At 39.5% G+C, this 13,331-nt stretch overlaps 1 long non-coding RNA gene across 1 annotated transcript in view; it reads right to left on the bottom strand.

Annotated features, from left to right (window-relative positions):
* The window catches only part of LOC135783532 (uncharacterized), a 417,164-nt gene that overhangs the window by 67,615 nt on the left and 336,218 nt on the right, over positions 1 to 13,331 (bottom strand). The gene's annotated exons all lie outside the window — the stretch shown is intronic.

Genomic DNA, 13,331 nt, shown 5'->3' on the forward strand with positions numbered 1-13,331 from the left:
CACGTCGATGAAAATGGAGTGTCTAAGCTACGTTTATGGTTGCTTTTTGTATTAGATTTTAAGCGGACATATCATGACAATCAGACTTTTTCCATGTTAAACATAAATCTGTGTGCTTTGATGGATCACAGGCAAAGGACATTGCAAATTGTTCATTTTTTTTCATTGCTTTTGCTTTGTAGCTACTGGAAGCCATGTTAACCTTGGCATGACACGGCCGGGCCACCGTACGAGTTAAAACGCATTCCGAATGGGGGGGGCTAGAAAGTAATATTCAGTTGGTTGTCATATAGACTTTCACCGCTAGATGGGAGTAGATCTTACACAGTGGAGCTTTAACTTTTCAGTAATCCACGCAGAATCTTAATTTGCCGTCTTTTTAGGTACTAAGAGCACAGGTGAGGCCCAACTAGAGTGAGATGGCTCAATTATTCCTTGGGTCAACATTTCATCAAGCTGCTCTTGCATTGCAAGTTGCTTAACAGGAGACAGTCGATAGGGTCTTTGTTTAATTGGTACCTGACATGTGGAGTAAATGCGGTGTTGCAGAACATCAGTACGTCCTGTACGGAGTGTACACACTCGAGGGTTACTTAAAATAATATGGAGCAATCTCTGCTTCCCATCTGGAGGTAAGTGAGCTGCATCCACTGCATTTCTGATTAATGTCTCATCGGTTGAAATATCAGGTTGTTGAGACAGCAGGGGACCTGATGGAGGAACAGCGGTTAATAGAGAAAGGCTTTGTTTGTTTCCCTTGAGTTGTTGTCTACCTTTCCAGGGTTGTGAGTCAACAAGGGGTGGAACACTTGCATGCCCTAGTTGAAAAGGATTGTCTTCAGAAGGGGCAATCTTGAAAGAATATTTTTGGTCAATCACATTGATTTGCAGACCACTGAAGAAGATAAAGTCCAATCCGAGGACCACAGCATAAGCTAGGGCGTGGGTTGAAAGAACAGCAGCAGGTATAGTAAAAGACTGATTATGAAGATGTATGGTAGTATTGAACCATTATAATGGAACCTCTGCATTTGCCAGGTAAAGAGGACCAAGGGACCATGGTTGGAGTTGGTCTAATGAGATAAACTGCCTCATAAGGTTCTCATTGACAAGGGTATAGCTTGCACCAGTATCCACATGGCCTTACCCGCCCAGGCATCAATTCGGATGGGTACAATTAATTGTTGGAGGTACAATCACTTTTTTGTTAGACGGTATAGAGGAGGGGGTTTTCTTGTTGGCTGATTGGTGATGTGCTTTCGTTGCAGCAACAGAGCTTTTGGAAGGTTGACCACTTGATTTAGAGTGATGATGATGCTTTCCACTTTTAGGGTACTGTGAACCAGACATCTGAGGTGACTGTGGAGAGGTATAGTGGGGACATTTACCTGGTGGATGCTGTCCTCTACATCTCCAACACTGAACTGGCATTTTTTCAGTAGGTCGATTTAAAGGAGGTCTTTGTGAGGGTGAGGACTGTTTAATGCCCATACGGTCTTCATAGCGAATCTGTTGCTCAAAGTCCTTCTCGAGCTGGTGACCCAGTTTAACAAGCTCTTCCACTGTATTCACCTGGCTACGTAGTTGGCTGGCGAGGTATGGCTTAAAGAGCCACACAGATCCAAAATCGAAACTTACCTTTATTGCAGTGTGTCATATAGCTGTCCATCAATCTAAACAACGTGTAAAGTAGTTAAACCAAAAAGTGCACGATTAATAAAGTTATTGGCTTCTAAAGTAGGGAGTCGACTCTGAATCGCTGAAACGAGTCGTTATAGGGAGTGAGTCTTCTTCCTGATATTATCCACGTCACACGAACTTATCCACGTCACATGAGATACTAATCTCCGCCTACAGCCTTGCCCGGGAGAAACGAAAACTATGACCCGCCCACAGCTAGGTAGTGTGTGAGTGTAAACATCAGCTCACGCTGTGTTTTCAGCTTGTGTTGTTTTCACTACCAAAGGAGACTTTTTCAAGGAGGAATAGCCTATACTAAACGTGTCTGGCTGTGAGAGTCAGTGGTTTAAATTAATTTTTATCTGAGGGATTTAGACGTTTGGCAATGAAAGATGGTTCAGTACCCACTTTATTTGGAACAACATGCGTCTCCTAACCACAAACTGTAAGTATGATTATAGCTACATACTTGCTTAAAAGAGTGTTAAATGTCTATATTCGTTTTTATTGCTTGGATTAATGATGAATGATATCGTTGTTTAAACTCTAACTTATATACTGTCAGAGTCACGATAGCAAGCGGTATTGCTATGACCCGGTTAGTTTACATAAATGCTTAAATGAGTGTAAAATTGTTAGTTTCAATCGTCGTTTGTATTGTTTGGATTAATGATGAATGATGTTGTGTGTTTAAACTTCTAATTTACTGTCAGAGAGTCACGTTAGCAAACGGCTAACGCATGCTCATTTACGGTTTTGTTATGACCCGGTTAGTTTACATAAATGCTTAAATGAGTGTAAAATGTTAGTTTCAATCGTCGTTGTTATTGCTTGGATTAATAATGAATGATGTGTATTGATGTTGATAATGTCTTCTCAGTAAATCATGTTAGCACGAGGTCAATACATGTTGCACTGTTGTTGGTCTGTGAGACTGATCTGTGCAAAGACACTCTGTCAGTTGACCAATCAGAGCAGAGTAGGCTACTGAAAGGTGGGGTTTAGGCAGACTGAGTCGTTGAACGGCTTCACACGAATCGTTTGGGGATCTCTGAGAAATGGGGTAATTTTAAATTTATATTTTGAGAAAATTACAGTGTTTTTTGACCTTGCATGCATTTAAACCTGTTGTCCGGGACTTATAAATAGTGATAGGATGCTTAAAATTGTCATCTTACTGGCTCTTTAACATTTTTCAGTATCATTTTAACAATTTGGAATGCCTTCCATCTTTTGCAGAAAGCTCTGTAGGAAAAGGAATAATCTCTAATGGATTCGGTGTCTCCTTGAACTCTAGTACGAACACGTTCTGCTAGCTCGTCCTCGTAGTCCTCAGAAAGGAAAGCAGATAAGAATGCAGCCTCAAAACCATTCCAGGTAGTTATGTTTGTTCAACTTACTTCCCACCAGTCTCGTGCTGTTCAATATAAGACAGTATAAAAAAGTAGCCAAAATATCTGCATCTTGTAGGGGATGAAGGGCCAAAAAATCTTGACATTTGGTGAGATATAATAGTGGGTCTGCATCATCAGAAGGCCTTCCAAAAGTAGGAAAGGTTAATTTAATGTGGTCGCTTTTAACCATAGGTGCTGGAAGAGAGGCTGGAGCAGACACCCCAGTTACAGGAGTGGAATCAGATGGCGGAGATGCTGAAATGGTAGAACTAGGCCCTGGTGGTACTGATACACTGGACTTCAGTTGCTCCTCACTTGTCTTCTTGAAACTTTGAAAACCTTTTTCAACTTCACCAGTTATTTCTTTTAAATCAATGACCAATTTGTCAGTTTGAGTAACATATTGTTGGAGTTCTGAAGTAAGATGATCCTGACTGGTTTGAAACACATGTAGAACAGCTTTAATGTCCTGCTGAACCTCTGACTGTAGCTGATCAATCATGTAGCGTACCTCTGACACTAATGTAGATTCCACCTTCTGGAATTCATCTGTGATCATCTGTTTCATGGCCTTCGTCAGGTTATTTAGTTCAGACTCCTCTTGTTGCCTGGCAGTGGAAAACAGAGTGAAGATGTGTCTTTTATTGTCCTTCACTTGTGTAGAAAGATCAAAAATCTGGCTCTTGTGGTGAGAAGCAGCAGCCTTCACTTCCCTGGTAAGTTCACTCACTGACTTATGTTGTTCCTTCATATAATCAAATAAGGTATCCCAATTCCCTTGTAAATGAGTTGTGACCTGTTGTATTTCTCTTCCTGGAGTTGGCAGGGTATTTGGCAAAGCATGCTGAGACACTGAAGAAGGGGTTTCAGCTTCTGATCTGCTGCATAGTTGCATAGTTGCACTTGAGATACCCAGGTGTGGGTTTGCACAGAAGCACCACCAGTCAGAGCAGAAGGAGACATATGCACATGAGTTCTTGGATAGGATGAGCCAAGTTGTGTTGGAATATTATAAAATGCAGGGGTAAGAGCAGGAGGTCTTGGGGGAGGTAGCAATGGTTGCTGGGCAGGTCTCCATACTGGAGTTGAGATGTCTGGTGGAGACTCCATTTCCACGAAAGTAGAGGGGGAAGGAGAAGTTGCAGTCATGTTTTGTTGTGTGTGTGTTAACCAAAATGTTGGGGAGAAAATCAATAAATGTAAATGTAAATCAGTTAATGGGTGTGTGTCAGTATTTTCTTTATACCACAGTTTCCACAAAACACAATGTATTTTTCTCAAATGGTCAGACAGTACTTTAGCCTAAAGAAACTATTACTTGATAATTGTCACACACAAAATCTACACACCAATTTTCAGTGTCAAAATAAGCAAATAGTTTTTTGACTGTACCACTTAAACACAATTTTCCCTCAAAATAACAAAAATCCACATGTATTCAAAGTTTCATTTCAGACATTGCAAACATTTCCCAATTCACACTTTCAATGGTTTTTTCCCTTATAATCCACAAACCACAAACATTTTCAATGCTTGCTTAAAAATCCCACATTCAAGGTTAAATGTTTAAATTCATCTGTTCAAGTCCCTCTTTGTAGAGTAAATGTTTAAGTTCAAGTCCCTGTTCGGGCGCCACTCTGTAACGGTGGTCACCTAAACTCAATTTACTTTATAAAAAAACTTTGGCCTAGGCGGGTTCGAATCCGGGTCTACCACGCGCCGGCCTAACACACTACAGCTGCGCCACCGTTTCGTCACGTGATTGGCGTCTTTCACACACCTAGGTAGACTGGCCAAGGTACATTTATAAAAAAAAAATGTTCGGGCACCAGACCGGTTTAACCCTGTCAAAGTGAAAGAGGTAAGTAAATCCCCAGATAGCCAAAAACCATCCATTACCACACAAACAAACAAAGTCTCAATAGCAGTCCACATCAATTCCGTTTATTAGTTAATTCATAAAAAACATGTCTTCTCATTCCAGTAGTGACCGCGTTTCTGGTTCATTTCCGAACTGGCAGATTCGTGTCCCAAATCATTCATACATTTCACATAAAAAAGAAAAGAAACATTACGTAAATATTCAGTGCATTTCATATATAAACATCACATTTACTTGCCAATCATGACAGTAGAAAATAACGACTAACATAAATAAGAAAAACAAACACGCTTGAATGTACAGATGTGAATAGTGTGTGCATGTTATGATGTGCGTGTGTAGTAGTGGATGAATGAGCGTGGATAAGGATGGAGTACAGACACTAACCCAAGTTTTGCTGTGATGAATTTCACTGTAGTGGAGTGTAAGCAGCCTCTGGGACACACAATTCGGCAAATCTCAGTCGGTCGATAGTTTAGCACATTAGCTGTTGATCCGGGAATCTGAGCACGTTGGAAGACCAAGCTCCGTGTCGCTCGCTCCGGTATCAACAACACGCACTTCTCCTAACCAAACGCTGTCAGTCCTCCAACAGCAGACCAACACTCACACCAGGTAAACAAACACTTCTTAGATGCGGTACTTCTGGGCTCGTCACACTCCCTTTTATCTCCTTTCCTTCCGCACGAGACTATAGCACGTCATCCATTCTCACAAAAGCGGAAGTAAACAGATAATGTGCGTCCAATCCAAAACATAAGGTGCTAATTTTTTCTTTTTCTTTCTTTTTTTCACATTGCCACACACTTAAAGTGGTTTTTAAGGAAATGTTTAAAGAGGAGGAGATGAATGAAGGAATGGGAATGAGGCTGATGAAACTAATATATAAAAGGAAAGGAAAACAAATAGATTTAAAAAACTATAGGCCAATAACAATGCTAAATACTGATTTAAAAATACTAGCAAAGATTTTAGCAAATAGGTTAAAAGGAGAGATGCCACAAATAATTAAAACAAATCAAGCATATGTGACCCGTCACGGAAACCAGTAACACAAGTCGGCATCACAAGTTTCGAGATAATGAGAAACAAAGTTTTTTTTTTTTGAAAATATGTGATTTTCGTTTTATTGCAGAATCTGTCAGTTGAAATCACGAAGAAGCCTCTCCGGGTTGAGATAGCAGTTTTTATATAATTAAAAGCGTACATTTTGCGGTTGAAATCGGCTTGTTTTTCCAGAGATTCGTGCAGCATTCGTGCATCATTGTCTGTGTATATTTACGTACTGTATAAGCGGCTTTTCATGTGTTTTCGCCCCCGCCCCCAAAGGGAACAGCGTGACTACTAAATAGGGATAGTTCGCCCAAAAATGAAAATGTAATTAAAGGCAGGATAGGCAAGAATTATCTAAAAAAAACTTTTTTACAAATTTGTTTAAACTGTCTTTATATACCAATATATAAGTAAAATGTAAGTACTCTGAAAAAGAGAGTATAAAAATCGAGTGCCTGTAAACCTCTCACCACAGCTCATTTTAAACACAGCTCATTTTTCCATTCACTCCACCCCCTCTCTTCTGGGTTTCTTCTAAAGCCACGCCCCCAAAACACATGAACGCGACGCTGACCGCCTCTGCTAGGAGCGTGGTGCATGTAGTAACATCATGTCACAATCACATGTAATAATACACCTAACTTTATCATTATGAATATAAACAAATAGGATGGCTTTTAGTACTCACTATTAAAGGCGGAGTCCACGATGTTTGAAAAACGTTTTGGAGAAGGAGACGGGCCGACTACCAAAACACACTTATAGCCAATCAAATCAAATCAAATGCAGGGTTGCGTATGTGTGGGGCGGGTCTATCAACAGAAGGTCCAGATTCTATTGGGGTAGGGGCATGTTTGTTTAGGTGATTTCAAATATCAACATTGGCTTTCAAACATCATGGACTCCGCCTTTAAGCCAGTGTTTTGCATGGAAGAGTTTCCGTGAATACTTACATTTTAATTATGTATTGGTATATAAAGACAGTTTAAACAAATTTGTAAAAAAGTTTTTTGATAATTCCTGCCTATCCTGCCTTTAATGACTTACCCTTATATAGTTCTAAACTCGGAAGACCTCCGTTCATCTTCGGAACACAGTTTAAGATGTTTAACATTAGATTTATCCGAGAGCTTTCTGTCCCCTCCATAGAAAATCAGTTTCCATGTCCCGAAAGGTAATAAAAACATCATCAAAGTAGTCCATGTGACATCAGTGGGTCAGTTAGATTGTGTTGAAGCATCAAAAATACATTTTGGTACAAAAATAGCAAGAATTACAACTTTATTCAGCATTGTCTTCTCTTCCGGCTCAAGCGTGAAGTCACGTGTGACTGTAGTGACGCGGCTGCCCCTTTCCTCAGACATGTTTGCTAAGTTTTTTTTTTCAAACTTATAGCGTGCATCTCCCCAGAATGTAAACGAAGCTTGGGCGCACAAAACAAAAGAAAAATAAAAGAAGCTGGGCGGAACAAATAACAGTCAGCCGCGTCACTGACTTTATGCGGCACCGCAGTCAGATGACGTCAAAGTACCGCAAGAGCTCTTCAAGAAATCTTACGGAGTAGTATCGCTCTCGCTGTACTTCGACGTCATCTCTCTGTCAGTTCCTGCAGCGCAGCATGAGTCCAAACACACATAAGTTACACAGAGATCATTGAATTCGTTATATAATTGGCTACATGTTTTGTCTATCAATATTTTCCATGAAGTCAGTGGCTGATGGAGGAACGAGCGAGAGATTGGTTACATCCCTTAAGGACGTCACGTTTTCGACGGCACTGTTTGGATTATCTATTATACTATCTCCCTATTTTATAGGGGTGTAATGATACACCAATTGCACGGTTCGGATCGGTTTACGGTTTTGGAGCCACGGTTCGGTCCGATTCGGTTCGGTTTGCTGTGGGTGTAGGGTTCCTGTCATTTTACCACACAGTAAAATTAGCAGTGTAGAAATCAAAGTGTTAAATGTTATTAATTCCAAGAGTGTTAAATAAACAATTTACAGTGTTAATGGGTACTCGTTTGGAGTGTAGCTACAGAGGGGCTGCGTGGTGTAATTTTATTTTTACTCTGAAAGTGCAAAACACCAGCCAAATGATCTTGACTCCTCCCCTCAATGACTGTTGCTGAAGACGAAGACGCCATTTTATGTTCTTGCAAGCAGAAGGTAGGTTAACTGTCTGTCTTTCTCTATTTTAAATAATGTATAATAAAAATATAAATGATGTCAAAAGGGTTTTGAAATGACTATTTAAATGTATTTGCCAGGTTTAAGGATGCTTATCAAAGTTAAGTTCAGAAGTGAACAGAAATATGTAAAAGTTTCTCACAGCGATTTGAAACTTTCTGATTTTCTGGACGAAGGTAGGCTAAGTTAACGTTAACTTAAAAGCACTTGTAAAGTATATTTGAAACAATAAGCATATAATTTTCCTGTCAATTAACATAGCCACTGGGGTGAATGTAATTTTGGTTTGTTCACAGCATTTATAAAGTTCGGGATTGCCGCCTCCAGTCGGGCTGAGGCGAGGCTTTATGATGAGTCTGGCACTGAAGTTGATGACGACGTTTTCGAGGAGGTTCTGAAGCAGCCGAATTTGGGCGTTTTTATGCTCAAAGTGGATAATTCTTCTAATGGTAAGAATATTTTTACATTTTAAAAGCATTAGTGTGACATTACTTTAGTGTCCGTGCTTTGCTAAGTAATTCCGACCACTAACAGTCAACGCGTTAACACGTTTTTGTGACGCATTTAACAATAGATATTAAAATGCTGTCTTCTAACGTTAACTTACACAGAATATGACAGGGAATTGTTGGACACAGAATTAAAAATTTTCAGTAATTGTGTATAAAAGTTGATTCGCGATTATAATTTATTTACCTAATGTTAGTCTGAATGGCATGCTTTACTTTTTGCTTTGCATGTCTTTCGCATCATGTCAACTCGCACTATCTTTATGCAAACGTTGAGAACGCGTGTTAAAAAAGCCGGGTAAATCGCGAGGCCACCAGTGTGCAGACTAGTGTGGTAGATTAAAGGAATCTGCGACATGTGCAGCTGCACATGGCGTAGTTGTGTCAAAGGCTTTTGTAGACAGGCGCCGCGGGTCACCCGCGACAAATAATCGAATGCTTCACCACCAGGTTTTACCGCTCATTTGGGTTAATTTATGCATCAATCTTTGTCACCATGTGCTCCGTCCGTCTACCGATGGATGTACGCAGCACCACCAGAAGTTAAAAACAGAACCGTGAGTAGATGAGCGATGGAGAGAGCGTGGGAACTTATAAATGAACACAAAAACATTATAGATGAGAAAGAGATGACAGAAATCAGGTTACCAGTTCAGGAAAACTGAATGTAACTTCTAAAGGATTAAAGTATGTTGTCATTTGTCTCATTACAATATGCTAACTGTACTAACACTATGACTTAACATATATATATTTTTAGTTTAATAAAATAATGTGTTACCTGCAACAAGTCAAATATAACCTTATAACTAATCTATTATAAAAGTATTTGTCAGTAACACAGTTTTGGGGAAAATGTATATGTTTGTAGTCTCACCCCCTCTACAAAGATATAGGACTTCCTGCTTTCAATGATGCAAAATTATGATTTTTACATCATTGAAAGAAGGAAGTGCAACACTGAAATCCATAATTCTCCTGTCTCAGGGGAAACTTGGGGAACAATGCATGACCATTCAAAAACATGACTGGGTTGCTAACTATACAAAGCTTAATGCAAATGGGTGAAGTGTCCCTTTAAAGGAATAGTCTACTTATTTTCAATATTAAAATATGTTATTACCTTAACTAAGAATTGTTGATACATCCCTCTGTCATCTGTGTGGGTGCACGTAAGCACTGGAGCACGCTGCGACACTTCGATAGCATTTAGCTTAGCCCCATTCATTCAATTGTACCATTCAGAGATAAAGTTAGAAGTGACCAAACACATCAACGTTTTTCCTATTTAAGACGAGTAGTTATACGAAAAAGTTTGGTGGTACAAAATAAAACGTAGTGCTTTTCTAAGCGGATTTAAAAGAGGAACTATATTGTATTGCGGAAGACCACTTGTTTGCAGCACTTGGACCTCTGGCGCAGTAACATCATCAACATGATGATGTGCTTTTCCGCCATACAATATAGTTATCTTTTTTATTCACTTAAAAAAATCGGCAGGTTTTATTTTGTGCCACCATACTTACTCGTGTAACTACTCATGTAGCAGTCTTTTAATAGGGAAAACATGGAAGGGTTTGAGGGCTTCTAAATTCATCCCTGTTTGGATTCTAAGGAATGAATGGGGCTAGGCCAAAAATGAACTGCACACATTGAAAAAAGACAAGGATGAATTATTTTGTTTGTTAAGGTAAGAACATAGTAAAATATTGAAAAACGGTGTAGTTTTCCTTTAATGCTTTACGCAGGGCCACTGTCTGAGCAGCACACACTCAATTTGACAGGTTCCTGTGGTGGATATGGTTGTGGTTTATAATATTGTGTAACTGTTTGCAGCTGGTCCAAAAGATCTTGCAGACCAAACCTGGTGGGGATGCAATCATCAGAGAATACAACAAAACCAAAAGTTTGTCTGACAGCACCAGGAGAAAGATGATCAACATTCTTACTGCAGATATGACTGAAAAGCACAGGTAACACTTATTTTAAAGGACAAGTTCGGTGTTTTACACTTAAAGCCCTGTTTTCAGATTGTTTATGATGAATTAGAACGGTTTTGACTGAAATTGACATATGCGGCTGCCCCGAGAATTTTCGGATGTTCGTGTTTCACCTCCCACCTCTACAATGGGTTTATAGGTGCACTGGAACAATCCTTCCTAAAATGCATTAAACTTTCGTTTACAAAGATGTGAAACTCACCGAGTGGTCAGGGGTGTTCACTGATATGCTCACACAAAAATCGCTGCAAAAGACACATTCCAACAGGTTTTATCGTAGTTTTTGCCAACTCCATTGACTTGTATTAGATATCCTGTGAGGTACGGTATTACTCCGTGCTGGGAACCCGTTTGTATTCTTGCAATTGGCAAAGGCGGATTATCGCCACCACCTGGGCTGATGTGTTTATTATTTAAGCTCTCGACGGAAGAATAGACGGTAGTGAGGCGTTTGGAAAAATAGGTCCACAAGTTAACAATGAATGCTAAAACTCCTGTTGGAAAGCATCTTTTGCAGCGATTTTTGTGTGAGCATATCAGTGAACAGCCCTGACCACTCGGTGAGTTTCACATCTTTGTAAACTAAAGTTTAATGCATTTTAGGAAGGATTGTTCCAGTGCACCATTAAACCCATTGTAGAGGTGTGAGACGAAACGCAAACACCCTAAAATTCTCAGTCGAATTCTCATGTCGAAATTTCTGTCAAAACCGATCCATTTTACCATAAACAATCTGAAAACAGGGCTTTAAGTGTAAAATACCGAACTTGTCTTTAAGTACTCTGTACTAGGGCTGCACGATAAAAAAAAAGAATCACGATTCAAACATCGGTGGTCTTTCTAAATTATGGCGATTCACTTACAGTATTTCCCTGTATTCAGATGCTGCATTCACGTGTTCATGTATTTACATTAGAACAATCCAGGATGCTATATCAGTCAATTTGCTCAAACTCACTGCACTGGGTAAAACTAAACCCTATTCATTCACCAATCAGATGTGATCGTTTGTCTGTTCTCTCTTCCTCATTTGCGGTATTCCACTTTCACTCACGTGACGTATAACAAGGCAGCAGACCTAAACACATTGGTTTGCTTTGTGAATTTGGAGCGGCAATTTTCCCACAAAAGAGTGAAAAAACTAGTGCAATTGTGGAAAATCCTGTTGGCGACAGAGAGAGTGATGATGCAACAATATTGGTTCTGAAAAAGGCAAAAAGGCACCTAGTGCTGGGCGATAATTCAAAAACATTTGATTGATTGATTGATTCATTTTCTCTGTATAAATTATCCTGATAGAACGATGACGGCAGTTCGATAATGTTTATGCACTTTGCGTAATGCTTCGCAGGCATATCCAGATGCCGCATGCGGTCTTGGTTTAACTTACAATCACGGTGTCAGTTAGATTTGGAGGAGTGGAGTAAGATGAGGCAGCTCAAATTAAAACTCAAATAGGCTTGGAGCCATGTCTGAGATCGACATCTTATAGGAGGGATGCAGTAGTGTTAATTTTGTCACCTATTTTTAATTTAGTCTTAGTGTTTTGCATATCTTTTTTTGTTAGTCAAGTTTTAGTCAACTAAAACTCTTGTCATTTTAGTCAAAAGAAAACCCAATATATCTGTCAAGTTTTAGTTAAAACATTTTTGCCTTTTTTAAAATAAATTATTTCTGAGATTATTTCTGATAACCATTTCAGTCAAATAGTGTTTCACACATCTCAAATATTGGTTAAATATCATAATCACCTGACACAATACACTTGTTGAATGATTTTTGTTGAATGCAACTTTGTTAATGGCAGTGACGTATTTCTATCGCATGTAAATTGCGTCACTCACCATTCATTTAATGATGGGCGATAGGAAAGCAACCAGACAGTGATCAGTTACTAAATAATAAGCTTTTGTCCTCACAATATACTGTACATTCAGAATACTGGCTAGGTACATGAACAATGTTGGTAAATATCGAATGTGGATCAGAAAGACAAGCCGTCTAAGTTACTGAAGACAACAGGTGCACGAGAATACAACACACAAACATCAGCACAAGGCTGTATAACACTAAACTTTTTAGCTGTTTGTGAAATATTAATCATAATGTGTGGGCTCATTTTACACATGAGACTCTTACTGACCTGATCCCGTATGCCTTTTCCATAGCAGAATCGCGCTGCGTGTGCAATTGTTGAAAAACCATATTGATTGAGGATTATTTGATACAAAATCCGATAAAAACAACGATGAGCTCGTCTGGAGTTATGACGGACGCGCAGTTTCATAATAAGAGCACACAGACATGAACACATTCAGATATGACCTCATTGCATAAAATGTAGTAGTGACAATTGTAGACGAAAATGAAGAGATATTTTATCTTAGTTTTTATTTTATGCAAAACATTTTAGTCTCGTCTTTTTTCGTCAACAATGATGCATGTTAATTTAGTCTTATGCGGCTTTCACATAGGAAGCGGTGTGCGCTGCCCTCGCCGCTTGTGCTCTGCTGGCCAGACCCGAGTATAAGCAGCTCTTCGTCCATTTTGTTTGGACGCCCCGTTTCTATTGGCCGCGCGGGTAATCGTCACAGAGCGCAGCGCAAAAGTTCAACTATTTTGA

Source organism: Paramisgurnus dabryanus, chromosome 2 (assembly GCF_030506205.2).
Source record: "Paramisgurnus dabryanus chromosome 2, PD_genome_1.1, whole genome shotgun sequence".
Taxonomy (NCBI): Eukaryota; Metazoa; Chordata; class Actinopteri; order Cypriniformes; family Cobitidae; genus Paramisgurnus; species Paramisgurnus dabryanus.